Here is a 19939-nt window from a genome sequence, read left to right on the forward strand (position 1 = left end):
TCCTCAACCAGTAATATTGAAGCTCTCAGCCCCCCCTACTGTCGACCAAGTCCCTATACCAAAGAGGTTAACAAGAGAAGAGTTTCGGGAGCGATATGCGAAGGGGTTATGTTGGCATTGTGACGAGTCGTGGAGCCGTGAGCATCGCTGTAGTAAAGGGGGACTTCTTATGATTGAACCGATAGAAGAAGAGGTCATTGAACATCCAAAAGAGAGCCTTGAACATGAAGAAGAAGATGCAGAAGAAGAGCCACAACCGACCAAAGTTACGGTATATACACTAGTTGGCTACTCAATCCCACAAACGAGGAAAGTTGGAGGCCTTCTCAAACAACAACCGATCACTGTTCTCATCGACACGGGCAGCACTAATAACTTCCTAAACAGTAAGGTTGCTGTCTATATGAACTTACCTATTGAGAATTGCAGCAGGTTTGTCGTTAAGGTCGCCAACGGACGGATTTTGAAGTGTGATCATAGGTGCCCGCAGGTGAAACTGTTGTTGCAGGACCAAGAGATAATTGCAGATTTCTTCCTCCTCCCTCTTGATGATCATGAGGCCATGCTCAGAATTAAATGGTTGACAACATTAGGTGATTTTTCTTGGAATTTTATGAAACTAATTATGAAATTTTACAGTAAGGAGAAACAGGTGATACTGCACGGGAAACGTAGGGGCGACGTAATGATGATTCGCACACAACAAATGAAGAAGGTTTTGCATAAAGCATGCAGTGGCTTTTTGGTACAACTTGAGTAGCAAACTATGGGAGAGCCAACAAAATTGGAAGATCCAAATCTACTTCCTTTGCTTACTGAATTTTCAAATATATTTGACGAACTACGCAACCTACCTCTTATCCATCGGCATGATCATTGTATAATGATTCTTCCAGGCCAATCTCCAGCAAATGCTCAGCCATATCAGTATCCACATCTCCAGAAGGATGAAATAGAAAGGATTGTAAAAGAGATGCTCAAAACAGGAGTTATTCGGCCATGTTGTAGCCCCTATCCTTCACCGGTGCTCCTCATACGAAAGAAGGATGGAATATGGCGATTATGTGTTGATTACCGAACTCTCAATGGCATAACCATCAAGGATAAATATCCTATTCCAGTAGTAGATGAGTTGCAAGATGAAAGGGAGCACAAATCTTCACAAAGTTGGATTTTCGATCCGGGTATCATCAAATACGAGTATGCGAAGAAGACATACCGAAAACCACCTTTTGAACACACAATAACCACTATGAATTTTTGCTTTCTTCAAAAGAAGGTGGAATATCTTGGGCATATCATATCAGAGGAAGGTGTGGCAGTAGACCCCTTCAAAATTGGAGCAATGCAAAATTGGCTGACCCCGAGGAACATAAAATTGCTACATGGCTTTTTGGGTTTAACAGGCTACTACTGTAAGTTCGTGAAAAACTATAGAGAGATCAGTGCACCACTTACTTCCTTTCTGAAAAAAGATGTCTTCCAATGGTCGGACATAGCCTCCGTTGCCTTCGACAAACTTAAGGCAGCCATGACAACGACGCCGGTGCTAACACTACCAGATTTCAACCGACCCTTCATTATTGAGGCCGACGCATCTGGGGTTGGAATTGGAGCAATTCTCATGCAAGATGGTCGACCACTCGCATACACTAGCAAGGCATTATCTCCCTCCCATCAAAATAAGTCAACATATGATAAGGAGATGCTCGCCATTGTGCGCGCAGCAACGAGGTGGAGACCCTACTTGATTGGTCGACGATTTCAAATTAAAACCGACCATAAAAGCCTCAAGTATTTTTTGGAGCGAAAGATATCATCCCCTAAGCAGCAAAACTGGGTAACAAAACTTGGATTTGATTATGAAATAACTTACAAAAAGGGGAAAGAGAATGTTCTTGCAGATGCGCTTTCGCAGCTACCCGAGCAAGCTGAAGTTTTGGCCATTTCACTTCCGACCAGCGACATCCTTGAGGATATTAAGATGGAATGGCAGGAAGATTCAGAAACTAGTAAGATTATAAAAAAATTGGAGGAAGCACCAAGCTCCGTAGCCCATTACAATTGGGACTCAAAAGAATTACACTATAAGAGTTCTAAATTAAAAAGGATTATGGCATATCACTCACAAACCGATGGCCAGACAGAAGTTGTAAATAGGTGCTTGGAGATAGCCCAAAGCCACCCACCAAATATGACTACCCAAGGAGGACTTCAAACTCAGCCAAGTGCCATTATTGATCGACGGATTATAACTCGACGACGACGATCCACTACTGAATTGCTAATACAGTGGGCAAACCTACTAACAGAAGATGCCACTTTAGAGAACTATGATGACTTGAAGATCAAATTCCCAAAATTCATGAATCGTCAGCCTCGAGGACAAGGCTGATTTGTTAGGACTCTAGCTAGGAGAGTCCTAATTGAGAGGGACATTCATGTAAAACTGTTAGGACTTTAGCTAGGAGAGTCCTAATTGAGAGGGACACTCTGTTAGGACTCTAGCTAGGAGAGTCCTAATTGAGAAGGACATTCTGTTAGGACTCTAGTTAGGAGAGTCTGTTAGGACTCTAGCTAGGAGAGTCCTAATTGAGAGGGACATTCATGTAAAATTATTAGGACTTTAGCTAGGAGAGTCCTAATTGAGAGGGACATTCTGTTATGACTCTAGCTAGGAGAGTCCTAATTGAGAGGGACATTCTGTTAGGACTCTAGTTATGAGAGTCCTAATTGAGAGGGACATTCATGTAGGAGGTTTTTTCTTAGAGAAGAATTAGGAGTTGTAAGGGAATAGGAGTCTTGAGTAGGAGTCCTATTAGGAGTTGGTTAGAAGTAAGAGTCTTAAGTAGGAGTCCTATTAGGAGTTAGGGTTTAGAAGCCCTATAAATAGCCATGTATTCCTCCTCTTTTCTCAAGCAATAGATGAATCTTTTCTGCAGCCTTTGAGCAGCAACTTGGAGGGAGGAACCCCTATAGAGTTCCAAGGAGGCCGATCCCCTAAAGAGATCAACCCCAAGTTTAGAATCTGCAAGGGTTCTAACACCTGGTATCAGAGCAGCGTTCTTGGCATCTCGCTGCCCTTCCACTGCCATCCATGAGCCCTCGACAACCGCCTAAAGCAATTCCCACAATTGCTTAAAAGATCATCGCCGAATTCCGCCATCATCTCCACCACCACGGATCATCCTTTGATCTCCCCGTGAATTGCAACAGGTTCTGGTTTTCTACCTTACTGTTGCTGCAATTTAGTTATCTTTATTTGAAAATCCCAAAAAAATTATTCCTATATTGCTGCATAAACTTTTCATTATAAAGTTTTCATCTCTACGACGAAAGATACATTGCAGAATTCCAACCGTATAGCACTGTCCGTTTGATCTTGCTACTATGTTTTTTCTATCCAAATCTCCATGAAATTTTATGACATCTTTGACACTTCCTAACAGCAGATTTCCCTTTGGTTTTGTCAAAAATTTCTCAAATTAACCATTGATATTTTACATCTAATCTGCTATACTTGAAAATCTGAAGCGTAAAATTTCAGCCGCATAGCACTGATTGTTTGATCTTGATACTACATTGTTTCTATCCAAATCTCTAGGAAATTTTTATGATAGCTTTGACACTTGCTAATAGTGGATTTCCCTTTGGTTTCATCAAAAAATTCTCAATATAAACTTCTGATCTTTTACGTCCAATCTGCTATACTTAAAAATCTATGCTGCAGAAAATTTCAGCCGCATATTGTTGCCTTAACCCATCTATTTGCAATCTTTTTTGAATGAAATTTCTTATACACTTTATAGATCATCTTGGCTTCCATCTAAGATTGATCTACTGAGGAATTCATCTCTAAAACCGATTTTTGTGTTGCTATAAATTTTCCTCGTAAACTGCTGAAATTTTTCGACGAGAATTATGCTATCGCAACTTGCACCAATTTCCTTGCTATTATACTGCCGAAATTTTCTTGATTAAATTAGTCATCCTTGCTGTCATATAAACTGTGATTTTGCTATCAATTCCCTCCTCAATTCTCTCAAGTTTTTGGTGGAAATTACGTCAAGAAGCCGCTGTTTCTTCGACGACAATTCTGCTCTTACAAGACAGCACATACTTGCTGCAACTTCCACTGATTTCTCTCAAACCTTTGCTGCCATCTACCACAGATCCAAAACTTTCATCCACAGCCCTAAAACTCCACCAAACCACACCCTCAAACTGCACCCAAAACAGCCACAAAACAAGCCTAAATCGTAGCCTACATCCACCGATCCACCAACCCTTTCGACCATCACTTCTCTCAACCTATACATGCCTTTAACCTGACAACAAAAGAGAGATCTCAACATCATAGATTTGGAGGCATATACTATGGCATCTAAGGAGGCAATCGATGCTAAATTCAAAGCCTTGGAGGCGCGAATGGAGGATAAGATTCGGACGCTCTTTACCGAACTCAGATTGGGCCGACTACTAAGCCCGAAAAAATCATATCACGGAGAGAGCTTTGCCCAATCGCACCAGGCCCGAAGAGATGAGTTCCAAGGGAGGGGAGGCTCTATGATCGATCCCAACTATCCACGCATAAGGGTGGACTTCCCTAGATGGGAAGAAGGAGACCCGATTGGTTGGATCTTGCACGCGGAGCGATATTTTCGGTACCACAAAACCGCGGATGCATCTATGGTGAAAATCGCAGCTATACTTCTTGAAGGGGATGCTATACAGTGGTTTGACTAGTTTGAACATACTTATGGAGCCCTTTCATGGCAACAATTCAAAGAAGGACTGCTGATCCGCTTCAGACCAACCGATTACGAGAATATTGATGGACAACTAGCAAAGATCCGACAAACCTCCACCATTCAGGAGTACCAAACTAGGTTTGAAAGGTTATCTAATCAAACTCTTGATTGGTCTCAAAAACAGCTATTGAGGACCTTTATTGAGGGCTTGAAGCCGGAGATCCGAGGAGAAGTTAAAGCGCGACAACCGTACACGCTTATGGCAGCCATCTCTTTCGCACGACATCAAGAGGAGCAATTGAACCATGAAGCTCGAAGGACTAGGGTCACTCCTCAACCAGTAATATTGAAGCCCTTAGCCCCCCCTACTGTTGACCGAGTCCCTGCACCAAAAAGGTTGACAAGAGAAGAGCTTCAGGAGCGATCTGCGAAGGGGTTATGTTAGCATTGCGAAGAGCCGTGGAGCCATGAGCATCGCTGTAGTAAAGGGAGACTTTTTATCATTGAACCAGTAGAAGAAGAGGTCATTGAACATCCAGAAGAGAGCATTGAACATAAAGAAGAAGATGCAGAAGAAGAGCCACAACCGACCGAAGTTACGGTACATGCACTAGCTGGCTACTCAAACCCGCAAATGATGAAAGTTGGAGGCCTTCTCAAACAACAACTGATCACTGTTTTCATCGACACGGGTAGTACTAATAATATCCTAAATAGTAAGGTTGCTATCCGAATGGCATTACCTATCGAGAATCGTTGCAGGTTTGATGTTAAGGTCACCGACAGACTGATTTTGAAGTGTGATCGTAGGCGCCCGCAGGAGAAACTATTGCTGCAGGACCAAGAGATAATTGCAGATTTCTTCCTTCTCCCTCTTGATGACCATGAGGCCATACTCAGAATTAAATGGTTGACAACATTAGGTGATTTTTCTTGGAATTTTATGAAACTAATTATGAAATTTTACAGTAAGGAGAAACAGGTGATACTGCACGGGAAACGTGGGGGCGACGTAACGATGATTTGCACACAACAAATGAAGAAGGTTTTGCATAAAGCATGCAGTGGCTTTTTGGTACAACTTGAGCAGCAAATTAAAGGAGAGCCAATAGAATTTGAAGATCCAAACCTATTTCCTTTGCTTGGTGAATTTTCAGATATAATTGACGAGTCGCACAACCTACCACTTACTCGTCGGCATGATCATTGTATAATGATTTTTCCAGTCAAATCTCCAGCAAATACTCAGCCATATCGGTATCCACATCTCCAGAAGGATGAAATAGAAAGGATTTTAAAAGAGATGCTTCAAACAGGAGTTATTCGGCCAAGTTACAACCTCTACTTTTCACCGGTGCTACTTGTACGCAAGAAGGACGGAACATGGCGAATATGCGTTGATTATCGAGCTCTCAATGGCATAACCATCATGAACAAATACCTTATTCCAATAGCAGATGAATTGCTAGATGAAAGGGAGCACAAATTTTTACAAAGCTGGACCCTTGATCCGGGTATTATCAAATACGAGTGTATGAAGAAGTCATACCGAAAATCGCCTTTCGAACACACAACGGCCACTACGAATTTTTACTTTCTTCAACAAAAGGTGAAATATCTTGGGCATATCATATCAGAAGAAGGTGTGACAGTGGACCCTTTCAAAATTGGAGCAATGCAAAACTGGCTGACCCCGAGGAACATAAAATTGCTACATGGCTTTATGGGTTTAACAGGCTACTACTGCATGTTCGTGAAAAACTATGGAGAGATCAGTGCACCACTTACTTCCTTTTTGAAAAAAGCTGTCTTCCAATGGTCGGACGGAGCCTCCGTTGCCTTTGACAAACTTAAGGCAGCCATGACGACGACGCCGGTGCTAACACTACCAGATTTCAACCGACCCTTTATTATTGAGGCCGACGCATCTGGAGTCGGAATTGGAGCAATTCTCATGCAAGATGGTCGACCACTCACATACACTAGCAAGGCATTATCTCCCTCCCATCAAAATAAGTCAACATATGATAAGGAGATGCTCGCCATTGTGCGCGCAGCAATGAGGTGGAGACCCTACTTGATTGGTCGACGATTTCAAATTAAAACCGACCATAAAAGCCTCAAGTACTTTTTGGAGCGAAAGATATCATCCCCTGAGCAGCAAAACTGGGTAACAAAACTTCTTGGATTTGATTATGAAATAACTTACAAAAAGGGGAAAGAGAATGTTCTTGCAGATGCGCTTTCGCAGCTACCCGAGCAAGCTGAAGTTTTGGCCATTTCACTTCCGACCAGCGACTTCCTTGAGGATATTAAGATAGAATGGCAGGAAGATTCAGAGACTAGTAAGATTATAAAAAAATTGGAGGAAGCACCAAGCTCCGTAGCTCATTACAATTGGGACTCAAAAGAATTACACTATAAGAGTACTAAATTGAAAAAGAGTATGGCATATCACTCACAAACCGACGGCCAGACAGAAGTTGTAAATAGGTGCTTGAAGATAGCCCAAAGCCACCCACCAAATATGACTACCCAAGGAGGACTTCAGACTCAGCCATGTGCCATTATTGATCGACGGATTATGACTCGACGACGACGATCCACTACTGAATTGCTAATACAGTGGGTAAACCAACTAACAGAAGATGCCACTTTGGAGAACTATGATGACTTGAAGATTAAATTCCCAAAATTCATGAATCGTCAGCCTCGAGGACAAGGCTGATTTGAAGAGGGCGGGTTTGTTAGGACTCTAGCTAGGAGAGTCCTAATTGAGAGGGACATTCATGTAAAATTATTAGGACTTTAGCTAGGAGAGTCCTAATTGAGAGGGACATTCTGTTATGACTCTAGCTAGGAGAGTCCTAATTGAGAGGGACATTCTGTTAGGACTCTAGTTAGGAGAGTCCTAATTGAGAGGGACATTCATGTATGAGGTTTTTTCTTAGAGAAGAATTAGGAGTCGTAAGGGAATAGGAGTCTTGAGTAGGAGTCCTATTAGGAGTTGGTTAGAAGTAAGAGTCTTAAGTAGGAGTCCTATTAGGAGTTAGGGTTTAGAAGCCCTATAAATAGCCATGTATTCCTCCTCTTTTCTCAAGCAATAGATGAATCTTTTCTGCAGCCTTTGAGCAGCAACTTGGAGGGAGGAACCCCTATAGAGTTCCAAAGAGGCCGATCCCCTAAAGAGATCAACCCCAAGTTTAGAATCTGCAAGGGTTCTAACAGAGTCCTAATTGAGAGGGACATTCATGTAGGAGGTTTTTTCTTAGAGAAGAATTAGGAGTTGTAAGGGAATAGGAGTCTTGAGTAGGAGTCCTATTAGGAGTTGGTTAGAAGTAAGATTCTTAAGTAGGAGTCCTATTAGGAGTTAGGGTTTAGAAGCCCTATAAATAGCCATGTATTCCTCCTCTTTTCTTAAGCAATAGATGAATCTTTTCTGCAGCCTTTGAGCAGCAACTTGGAGGGAGGAACCCTTATAGAGTTCCAAGGAGGCCGATCCCCTAAAGAGATCAACCCCAAATTTAGAATCTGCAAGGATTCTAACATATACATCTTGAAAGGGATGCTATACAGTGGTTTGACTGGTTTGAATATACTTATGGAGTCCTTTCATGGCAACAATTCAAAGAAGGACTGCTGATCTGCTTCAAACCAACCGATTACGAGAATATTGATGGACAACTAGCAAAGATCCGACAAACTTTCACCATTCAGGAGTACCAAACCAGGTTTGAAAGGTTATCTAATCAAACTCATGATTGGTCTCAAAAACAGCTATTGAGGACTTTCATTGAGGGCTTGAAGCCGGAGATCCGAAGAGAAGTTAAAGCGCGACAACCGTATACGCTTATGGCAGTCATCTATTTCGCACGACATCAAGAGGAGCAATTGAACCATGAAGCTCGGAGGACTAGGGTCGCTCCTCAACCAGTAATATTGAAGCCCTTAGCCCCCCCTACTATTGACCAAGTCCCTACACCAAAGAGGTTAACAAGAGAAGAGCTTCGGGAGCGATATGTGAAGGGGTTATGGTGGCATTGTGACGAGCCGTGGAGCCGTGAGCATCGCTTTAGTAAAGGGAGACTTCTTATGATTGAACCAATAGAAGAAGAGGTCATTGGACATCCAGAAGAGAGCCTTGAACATAAAGAAGAAGATGCAGAAGAAAAGCCACAACCGACTGAAGTTACGGTACATGCACTAGCCGGCTACTCAAACCCAGAAACGATGAAAGTTGGAGGCCTTCTCAAACAACAACCGATCACTGTTCTCATCAACACGGGTAGTTCTAATAACTTTATAAACAGTAAGGTTACTATCCAGATGGCCTTACCTATTGAGAATTGCAGCAGGTTTGACGTTAAGGTTGTCGACGGACGGATTTTGAATTGTGATCGTAGGCGTAGGCGCCCGCAGGAGAAACTATTGCTGTAGGACCAAGAGATAATTGCAGATTTCTTCCTTCTCCCTCCTGATGATCATAAGGCCATGTTAATAATTAAATGGTTGACGACATTAGGTGATATTTCTTGGAATTTTATACAACTAATTATGAAATTTTATAGTAAGGAGAAACAGGTGATACTGAACGGGAAACGTGGGGGCGACATAACGACGATTTGCACACAACAAATGGAGAATGTTTTGCATAAAGCATGCAGCAGATTTTTTATACAACTTGAGCAGCAAACTAAGGGAGAGCCAAAATAATTTGAAGATCCAAACCTACTTCCTTTGCTTGCTGAATTTTCAGATATATTTGACGAACCATACAACCTACCTCTTACCCGTCGGCATGATCATTATATAATGATTCTTTTAGGAAAACCTCCAGCAAATACTCGGCCATATCAATATCTATATCTCCAGAAGGATGAAATAGAAAGGATTGTAAAAGAAATGCTTAAAACATGAGTTATTCGGCCAAGTTGCAACCTCTATTCTTCACCGGTGCTACTTGTATGCAAGAAGGACGGAACATGGCGAATATGCATTGATTACCGAGCTCTCAATGGCATAACCATCAAGGACAAATACCTTATTCCAATAGCAGATGAATTACTAGATGAAAGGGAGCACAAATCTTTACAAAGCTGGACCTTTGATCCGGGTATCATCAAATATGAATGTGCGAAGAAGACATACCGAAAACCACCTTTTGAACAAACAACAACCATTACGAATTTTTGTTTTCTTCAACAGAAGGTGGAATATATTGGGCATATCATATCAGAGGAAGATGTGATAGTGGACCCCTTCAAAATTGATGCAATGCAAAACTGGCCTACCCCGAGGAACGTAAAATTGCTACATGGCTTTCTAGGTTTAACAGGCTACTACTGCAAGTTCGTGAAAAACTATGGCGAGATCAGTGCACCACTTACTTCCTTACTGAAAAAAGCTGTCTTCCAATGGTCAGACAGAGCCTCCGCTGCCTTTGACAAACTTAAGGCAACCATAACGACGACGCCGGTGCTAACACTACCAGATTTTAACCGACCCTTCATTATTGAGGCCGACGCATCTGGAGTCAGAATTGGAGCCATTCTCATGCAAGATGGTCGACTACTTGCATACACTAGCAAGGCATTATCTCCCTCCCATCAAAATAAGTCAACATATGATAAGGAGATGCTCGCCATTGTGCGCGCAGCAACGAGGTGGAGACCCTACTTGATTGGTCGACGATTTCAAAATAAAACCGACTATAAAAGCCTCAAGTACTTTTTGGAGTGAAAGATACCATCCCCTGAGCAGTAAAAATGGGTAACAAAACTTCTTGGATTTGATTTTGAAATAACTTACAAAAAGGGGAAAGAGAATGTTCTTGCAGATGCGCTTTCGCAACTACCCGAGCAAGTTGAAGTTTCGGTTATTTCACTTCCGACCAACGACTTTCTTAAGGATATTAAGATAGAATGGCAGGAAGATTCAGAGACTAGTAAGATTATAAAAAAATTGGAGGAAGCACCAAGCCCCATGGCTCATTACAATTGGGACTCAAAAGAATTACACTATAAGGGATGCATTGTGCTTACGATAAATTCTACTTGCATCTTCACGAGCAGATTTTGGACAAAGTTATTTTATATGCAGGGTACTAAATTGAAAAGGAGTATGGCATATCACCCACAAACCGACGGCCAGATGAAAGTTTTAAATAGGTGCTTGGAGACAGCCCAAAGCCACCCACCAAATATGACTACCCAAAGAGAACTCCAGACCTAGCCAAGTGCCATTATTGATCGACGGATCGTGACTCGACGACGATGACCCAATAATGAAGTGCTAATACAGTGGGCGAACCTACCAATAGAAGATGCCACTTGGGAGAACTATGACGACTTGAAGATCAAATTCCCAGAATTCACGAATCATCAGCATCGAGGACAAGGTTGATTTGAAGAGGGCGTGTCTGTTAGGACTCTAGCTTGGAGAGTCCTAATTGAGAGGGACATTCATGTAAAACTATTAGGACTCTAGCTAGGAGAGTCCTAATTGAGAGGGACATTCTGTTAGGACTCTAGCTAGGAGAGTCCTAATTGAGAGGGGCATTCATGTAGGAGGTGTTTTCTTACAGAAGAATTAGGAGTTGTAAGGGAATAGGAGTCTTGACTAGGAGTCCTACTAGGAGTTGGTTAGAAGTAAGAGTCTTAAGTAGGAGTCCTATTAGAAGTTAGGGTTTAGAAGCCCTATAAATAGCCATGTATTCCTTCTCTTTTCATAAGCAATAGATGAATCTTTTCTGCAGCCTTTGAGCAGCAACTTGGAGGGAGGAACCCCTATAGAGTTCCAAGGAGGCCGATCCCCTAAAGAGATCAACCCCAAGTTTAGAATCTGCAAGGGTTCTAACAATCACCTTGTCGGATGTCATTCGTGCTCCCAAAAAAACCAATAGGTGAGCCATTAAAGAGTATCGAAATCTTTAGAGTTTCCAGGTAAGATTGAATCCAATTAACCCATTGCTGTGGGAAGTTCATATCAAGGAGCATCTTATAGATAAATTTCCTATTAACTGAATCAAAGGCTTTCCATAAATCAGCTTTAAAACATATTTTTGTCCCTCTTGCTTTTGAATGCAAATCTTTGACCAAGACATTAGCAAGCAAAATGTTATGATGTATACTTCTCCCTTTGATGAAAGCAACTTGATTTGGGCTAATGATCTTGTGTATTACCATTTGCATTCTATTTGCCAATACTTTGGAGATGATCTTGTAAATAAAGTTGCATAATGATATGGGTCGATAGTTCTCTAGTGAATCAGCCCCTGCATTCTTCGGAATTAAAGAAATAAAAGTGCAATTCATCTCTCTAAGAATATGACCTAAAGAGAAAAAATGTTGGCAAGCCTTGATCACATCATTTCCAATAATAGACCAAGCAGTTTGGTAAAATTCAGCTGGAAATCCATCTGGACCTGGGCTTTTGTGCTTTGGTGACTTAAAGACAACACATACAATTTTGTCATCTTTAATTGGGGCATTGAGGATTGAAATAGCTTCCGAATCAAGTTTTCTAGTCGACTCCACATGAATGTTATTAGGTTTCTCAGCTTGATCGAGTAAGGAATAAAAAAATTGCTCTTTATGTGCTTTAACCTCATCTAAATTCTCAATAAGATTATCATCTTTGTCTCTGCATTTGCTGATACGGTTAACAGCCCTTCGAGTAGCAATTGAAGCATAGAAAAATTTAGTATTGGAATCCCCTAGTGTAAGCTAATGCTGTCGAGACTTCTGCTTTGCAAAACTTTCCTCCTGTTTTAAGGCTTGCATGAAGTTATTTCTGGCTTCTGTCTCTTTGTAGATAATATTCTCATCATTTGGCTGAAGTTGCAGCTCATGTTGCAATGACATTAGTTCCTTTCTGCAAAATTGAACTCTGGTGGTAATATTGCCAAAGGTATTTGTATTCCACTCCTTTAGTGCTGCTTTACAGGCTTTGAGCTTTTGACATAAGATGTAAGGGAGGGATCCATGCACATTAAAATTCCAAGCAGATCTGATAACATCAAGAAATTGAGGATGAGTACTCCACAAGTTAAAGAATCTAAACGGTTTCTTGCCTCTTGGTGTCGCTTTGTCTGCGTGTATATACATTAAAGAATGGTCAGAAAACAAAGGAGCACCATACTCAAGAAGTGAATCTGGGTAAACTGTTAACCATTCATGATTAATCAAACACCTATCAAGCCGAGCCATTATTTTTCTGTTAGCAGCACCTTGATTACTCCAGGAGAGCCAATTACCCACAGATTTCATATCAAACAATGCTGCAGTGTCAATGTAATCATTAAAACTTTGAAGCTGGCTTTCTGAAAGTTGTCTACCCCCATCTTTTTCATTTGTGTACCGAACAGTATTAAAGTCTCTAAGAATAATCCAAGGTACATTGAGACAGCCATTTATAATATTAGTCAGGTCAGACCAAAGAGTATTTCTTTTGTAACACCCCTGATTAGTCCCATATCGAAAGTGGGCAAGATTAAGATTGACTTATAAGGGTCTGATGAGTGTACTACTATCAACTTCAGCTTAAGCATTTTGGTCAGTGGATTAGACCAAACAAAGTTGATAGGCTTGTTAGCCCATCAGGCTCGAGTCTTAATATTTGGTATCAGAGCCAACCTAGTATTTGGGCATGGTGAGGGGGCTCGAGTAGGAAAGGGCTACCCGTAGACGGAGTCAGAGGACTCGTCACGGCATGGAGCCACCACTGGGCTACACCTCACATGCACTATGCTAGGGTTTGACCTGGGTTATGTTGGGGCTTGACGAGGACGTCAAGCCTTTGAGTGGGGGTGATTGTAACACCCCTGATTAGTCCCACATCGAAAGTGGGCAAGATTAAGAATGACTTATAAGGGTCTGATGAGTGTACTACTATCAACTTCAGCTTAAGCATTTTGGTCAGTGGTTTAGACCAAACGAAGTTGATAGGCCAGTTAGCTAATCAGGCTCGGGGCATCATATCTTTCTTGCATACTGTTTGAAGCATATATACCAGTGAAATTGAATTGACAACCATTCTTTTTGTCCTCTACCTTAAGATGAATGAATTGATCAGTAGTAGAAATAAACCAAGCATTAATAGAGTTAGGATGCCATAAGACCCATATTCTACCAAAAGTTTCATTTGAGTCATTGGTAAACAGTTCTGCGTCCGGCCATATTAAATTCTTTTGAGCTTGAACACGTGATTGTTTAATTTTCGTTTCCACTAGAATAACAATATCACATGCGGTAGACTTGATTATTCTGTTGAGCTCCCGACATTTCTCCGGCTTATTAAGTCCGCGAACATTCCAGCATGTTATCTTCATCAGTAATAAACAAATGAAAAGGTGGTAAGGTATTCATCCTACGACTTTGGATGGACCGTACCATCCTTTTTCTTATCCTTCGGTTTTGTATTTTCCTCCCGCACAATATCCTTACCTTTTATGGCTTTATTCTTATATTTATCCACTTCACCTACAGCTTGCAGATTTTTAAACTTTAAAGTACCTTGAATCTTGTGGTCTTGATTGGCAGGGTTTGTTGAAGCATGATAAGATTGTTGCAACACAATATCCTGGATAGTACTTGTTGGAGCAGCCTGGCTAGAGAGGTTTGTTGGGGCATGAGTTTGTTGAGACAGAATATCCTTGTTGGCGATGTTTGTTGTGGCCTGAGTTTGTTGAGGAAGAATATCCTTGCTGACGAGATTTGTTTGGGCCTGAGTTCGTTGAGCTATTGTGGACGGATCCGATGATATTGGAAGAGATGAAGTTCCTGACTTATGTTTCTCCTATCCACTAGTACCATGGGAAACCTCTGTTATGGAAGGCTCTGACATTATAGGAAGAGATAAAGTTTTGGATTTGTCCTTCTGTCCGCGGTGCTTTCCTTGCGAGTCGGAATGCTCAATAGTTTTCGCCACCATCGGTGCTACTGCCATTAGAGAAGAATCACTTTGTTGCTGAGGCATTTGACGTGGTCGATAGACCTTTGTGGTTGGTTTTGGGGTTTGCTGACAAGCTCCATTTGCATGACCAAAAGATAAGCAACACTGACATCGTTGTGGCTTCCAGGAATATGAGACATGTACCTTCCGAGTGTTCCCGTCAAGATCACGATAGAAAACCTCATTAGGAAGATCTTCGTCGGAAGAAACCAGCATACATGCTCGTGCAAATGCTAATCTCGTCTGAGCTGCTATTGCTTTGTCGATGTAGAGTGGCTGTCCCAGAGTGCTGCATAACTTTGCAATAAAACGTCGACTCCAAAGATGTAGAGGTAGTCCTTGAAAGGATACCCATAATGGAATAGACTATAGGCTATCTAACTCCAAACGGACATTAGGAGACCAACGTCGTAGAATCATTGGATGACCACGGATAGTCCAGAATCCTTCGAGGATTCGTTGCAAATCTTCTTCAGAGTATAGCTTGCAAACAAAGAATCCGTTCTCCAGCATATGAAGATCAAATGACGATATTCCCCATCGAGTTTTGATAACTGAGGATAGTGGGAAATAAGATGTTTTGATACCTACCACATAGCCAGCAATCGCCGTAGACCATGTCTCAATAAGCTCTGCTGAATCAGTAGTCTCGTATACAACAATCTTCTTATCAGCCTGAACTTATGGAGTAAAGAATTCCAAGCTTAGATCTGGACTTCCAACCGGAGCCTTGAAGAGGCTATTCCAAGGCCGAGGATCGCTGGAAATGAGAGCAGGCTGTCGCGATCTAGAGCGCGACCTGCTTCGATGCTGCTTCGTCGAAGGAGTTTCTCTCTGGAAAGGATATGGTGGAGGAGCAACTTGGGGGGTAACGGTAGGGAGCCTTGCCATCGTTTCAACCCTCCCGTCACCATCGCTAGACCTAGGGGCCGTCGCTGCCATGTTTGATCCCTCTTCTGGTCACCGCTACAGAAACGACGTGATTGGGAAAAGCCACCGCTGTAGTATATTAGATCGCCACTACAGTACCGTCGCCTTAGGGAGATCTGGTTGCTACTACAGTATCTTCGCCCTTGGGGAGAAGCCGACGCTGTAGGAGATCAGATCACTGCTACAGTACTGTCGCCCGTGGGAGAGAGCCAACGCTGCAGGAGTCAGATCGCCCTAGGGAGATCTGATCGCCGCTATAGTACAATCACCCTTGGGAAATAGCCAACGCTGTAGGAAATCAGATCACCGCTATAGTACCTACGGAGATCTGGTCGCCGCTACAGTATCGTCGTCGCTACTATACCATCGCCCAAGATCTGGTCGCCGCTACAATGTCGTCGCCGCTACAGTCCGTTGCCCTAGATCTGGTCGCCGCTACAGTCCGTAGCCCTAGATCTGGTCGCCGCTATAGTGTCGTTGCCGCTTCTTCTGACATGTTCACTTGATAAGGCAACACTAGAGATTGGAATCAAGTATGTCTGGTACAACAATTGTGGGATCTTTTGCAAAACAAATGTTCCTTATGGTCACATTGTGTGTTGGCTACAAAAAAAAAAAAAAAATCATTTATGCCATTTCAGAAGAAGTTCATTAATAACCGTTCAATATCTTGGAGAAGTCCAGTAGGCAGAAGAAATACATTACACCAATATATAGAGTAGGAGTGCAATACCGAACGGATGAGTTCGAGTCGTCCTACTTTTGATATAAACCTATTTTTCCAAGAAGAAATTCTATTCTTTATTTTTTGCAAGATAGGCTGATAGTGGGTTTTGTGAATTCCTGTGGATATGAGCGGGAGACCCAAATAAGGAACTGACAAGCTTCCCTCACTAACCCCCAAAGTTTGTGCAATAAAGACCTTATCCTCAACGTAAGGGCTCATATATACTTTACTTTTCGCATGATTTAACTGAAGTCCAGAAACCATACCAAAGTCATTCATAATAGTAGCCAGGTTCTTTACTGAAGTTGGTTCATTTTGGAGAAAGATAAGTAAATCATCTGCAAATGTTATATGTGATATATGAATAGAACCAGCAATGGGTACCTTAATGCTGCCATTTAAGACTACGTGTTCCAACATACAGCTAAGTCCTTCCATCGCAATAGTAAAGAAATACGGAGAGAGTGGATCACCTTGTATGATGCCATTCGTGCTCCCAAAAAAACGAATATGTGAGCCATTAAAGAGTATCGAAAACTTTGGAGTTTCCAGGCAAGATTGAATCCAATTAACTCATTGCTGTGGGAAGTTCATATCGAGGAGCATCTTATAGATAAATTTTTTTTTTTGATAAGTAAAAGTAAATTGATTTTGTGTAAAGTTTCTACAAATAGCTTTGTCTATACAAGTTATAGACGAAGCTAGGTAACTCATAGAGTACTCATGCGGTAGTTTTGACTACACATGCTGTAGACTATAACTCTTAACTGTGGCCAACAAATAAAATTGAAAGTCCAGATATGCCAAGATTTCCTATGGGTATAGCTTTTGACATCATGCCCAAGATCTTTAGCTAATAGCAAAATTAAATTTGATAAAAATATCTTTTTCTCTCTGTGTAAGGTACTCCATTTTGAGATCGTTCTCCATACATGATCTTGAGTCTCTAATAATCTTTGTCAAGAGCTGAGCATTGTTTGTGTGTTGACACTAATAGATTCTGTTACATCTTTCCTTCCACATCCACCAAATAGGGCATCTGAATATAACCTTTGTCAATTGTGTAAGAGGCCCTTTTCTTGAAAAACATTGCATGAGGTCACCTAATTCTTGATGCATGTTTGGTTGCGGCATTCTATTGAGTTCGAATCGCTGGAGAATCTCCTTCCATATCCATTTAGTATAGTCACAAGCAAAATAGAGATGGTCAACCGTTTCTTCTTGTTGCATGCAAAGGGAGCATCGGTTAACATGATGGATACCTCTTCTTTTCATATTGTCTATTGTAGGTAGTTTATTCAGAAGGGCCTGCCATGTACATAAGGAATGTCTCTGTGATCCCGGTCGATCCCATGTCCAACTGCTTGGGACCACTTGTTATTTCTTTGCCTAATTTGATTCCATACGGATGTGGCACTAAATTTACCATTGTCATGAAGCCAAATAAGTACATCTGAAGGGTTGTTCCTGATTGGAATAGCTGTGATAGTCGGCCAAAGTGATAACATTTCAGGAGAAATAGGAGTAGGGAGACACCAGGTACCGTTAGCAATGAACTCGGAACCCTTCCAATCTTTGGGAGCCCCAAGGTCTTTTCGTATTCTGTCACCATATAATTGAAATATACTTTTCCCATTTACCCAAGGATCGTACCACATATTAGTATTAGTTCCAGTAGAGATTGCATAAGAAATGTGTTTGATTAGCCAATTCCTTGCTTTTAAAATTCCTTTCCAAGCTGTAGAGTGGTATGTTCTTGTTGAAATTTCCCAAATCGATTCCTTTGAAAGATACCTAGCAGAAACCCATAAGGAACATTTGTTTTGCAAAAGGTCCCACAATTGCTTTACTAAACATGCTTTATTTCAATCTCTAGTATTTCTCAGGTTCAGCCCCCCTTCATCTTTCGGTTTTCCGATGCTGTCCCAATTTACCATATGCATTGTCTTATTATTTGTGCAATTCTAGAAGAAGTTTATTAATAACCGTTCAATATCTTGGAGAAGTCCAATAGGCAGAAGAAATGCATTAGACCAATATATAGAGTAAGAGTACAACACCGAACGGATGAGTTCAAGTCGTCCTGCTTTTGGAAGAAGCCTATTTTTCCAGGAGGAAATTCTATTCTTTATTTTTTGCAGGATAGGCTGACAGTGGATTTTGTGAATGCCAATGGATATGAGTGGGAGACCAAGATATGTAACTGGCAGATTTCCCTCACTAGCCCCTAGGGTATGTGCAATAATATTTTTGTCCTCAATGCAAGGCCTCATGTAGACTTTACTTTTCGCATGATTTAACTGAAGGCCAGAAACTATACCAAAATCATTCAGAATAGTAGCCAGGTTTCTTACTGAAGTTAAATCAATTTGAAGAAAGATAAGAATATCATCTGCAAAGATTATATGTGATATATGAATAGGGCCAGCATGGGGTACCTTAATACTGCCATCAGAGACCGCAGATTCCAACATATACCTAAGTCCTTCCATTGCAATAGTAAAGAGATATGGAGAGAGTGGATCGCCTTGTCGGATGCCATTCTTGCTCCCAAAAAAACCAATAGGTGAGCCATTGAAGAGTTTTGAAAACTTGGGAGTTTCTAAGCAACATTGAATCCAATTAACCCATTGCTGAGGGAAGTTCATACCGTAGAGCATCTTATAGATAAAGTTCCTATTAACTGAGTCAAAGGCTTTTCGTAGATCGGCTTTAAAACAGATTTTTGTCCCTTTTGCTTTTGAGTGCAGATCCTTGACCAAGTCATTAGCAAGCAGAATATTATGATGTATACTTCTTCCTTTGATGAAAGTAGCCTGATTTGGACTAATTATCTTGTGTATTACCTTTTGCAATCTATCTGCTAACAGTTTGGAGATGATCTTGTAAATAAAGTTGCATAAAGATATGGGTTGATAGTTCTCTAGTGAATCAGCCCCTGCATTCTTGGGAATTAAAGAAATAAATGTGCAATTCATCTCTCTAAGAATATGACCTGAAGAGAAAAAATGTTGGCAAGCTTTAATCACATCATTACCAATAATATACCATGTAATTTGGTAAAATTTAGCAGGAAATCCGTCTGGACCAGGGCTTTTGTGCTTTGGTGACTTAAAGACAACTCTTACTATTTCATCATCTGTAATTGGGGCATTGAGGATAGAAATGGCACTCAAATCAAGCTTTCTAGTTGGCTCCACATGAATATTATTAGGTTGCCCCGCTTGGTTGAGTAAGGAATAAAAAAAAACACATAGCGGCGACCAGATCTCTAGGCAACTGTAGCGGCGACAACACTATAGCGGCGACCAGATCTCCCTAGGGCGACGGTACTGTAGCAGCGACGACACTATAGCGGCGACCAGATCTCCCTAGGGCGATCTGACTCCTGCAGCGTCGGCTTTCTCCGACGGGCGAAGGGCGACGACACTGTAGCGGCGATCAGATCTCCCAAGGGCGACGGTACTGTAGCGGCGACGAGATCTCCCTAGGGCGATCTGACTCCTGTAGCGTTGGCTTTCCCCCACGGGCGACGGAACTGTAGCAGTGATCTGGTCTCCCTTACTGTAGTGCTGATCGG

The sequence above is a fragment of the Musa acuminata genome, chromosome BXJ1-2 (genome assembly GCF_036884655.1).
Source record: "Musa acuminata AAA Group cultivar baxijiao chromosome BXJ1-2, Cavendish_Baxijiao_AAA, whole genome shotgun sequence".
In the NCBI taxonomy this organism is placed as follows: domain Eukaryota; kingdom Viridiplantae; phylum Streptophyta; class Magnoliopsida; order Zingiberales; family Musaceae; genus Musa; species Musa acuminata.